The sequence below is a fragment of the Vollenhovia emeryi genome, unplaced genomic scaffold, assembly GCF_000949405.1.
Source record: "Vollenhovia emeryi isolate VEMERY1.0 unplaced genomic scaffold, V.emery_V1.0 DF939326.1, whole genome shotgun sequence".
NCBI lineage: Eukaryota > Metazoa > Arthropoda > Insecta > Hymenoptera > Formicidae > Vollenhovia > Vollenhovia emeryi.
The window spans coordinates 142,271-142,953 of NW_011967040.1; the positions used below are offsets into that span (position 1 = coordinate 142,271).

General features: G+C 31.0%; 1 non-coding gene across 1 annotated transcript; it reads right to left on the reverse strand.

Annotated features, from left to right (window-relative positions):
• Positions 1 to 209: 209 nt before the first annotated feature.
• On the reverse strand, positions 210 to 281 carry Trnac-gca. Its single transcript has one exon. It is a non-coding gene; the product is annotated as a tRNA-Cys (tRNA).
• Between the last annotated feature and the right edge of the window lie 402 nt (positions 282 to 683).

Below are 683 nucleotides of genomic sequence, written 5' to 3' on the forward strand. Positions count from 1 at the left end.
TAAAAATAGAATAGAAATAAATAATTACTGAAAGGCTAATAGTTACTCATTGATAATTTCACTAGTTTCGTATTCTTTCTTAATTGCTGAGCATTTGCTCTTAAAAAAGAGGAATCCGGTATAGCGCGACTGCTCTGCAAAAGAGAAGAAGCAATACAACGCAATGAAACGAAAAAAAAGTTTTAAGCGAAGAAAAAAAAGCGATCTTGAGGGGGCACCCGGGTTTGAACCGGGGACCTCTCGATCTGCAGTCGAATGCTCTACCACTGAGCTATACCCCCAACTGATAATACCCACATCCATTGTTCTCTTGTTTCACATTCCCTGAAAATCACGCTAATATAATTATAATGAATTAACGAAAATTTGTATGGCTCAAATGTGACAAACGCAAATTTTAAATGAATAAAGGGCTAAGAGCAGTGCACTGATAAAAAAAATCTTAATCCAGAAAAATATTATTTTACTCAAGAAAATTATTCATTAGGTGGCTCCCAATAGCTTATTAACTTAAATTAAAAAAATAACAAACAAATTAAAACACGCGTTGCTTTAATTTAAGTGTTTCTTAAATATCAAGGAATAGATAATTTTTAATTGAAAAAATTTTATTTTAACTCTATAAAATGTTTACTAAGATGTAATTTTCACAGCGAAGAAAATTGGATTTCTATGTATAACAA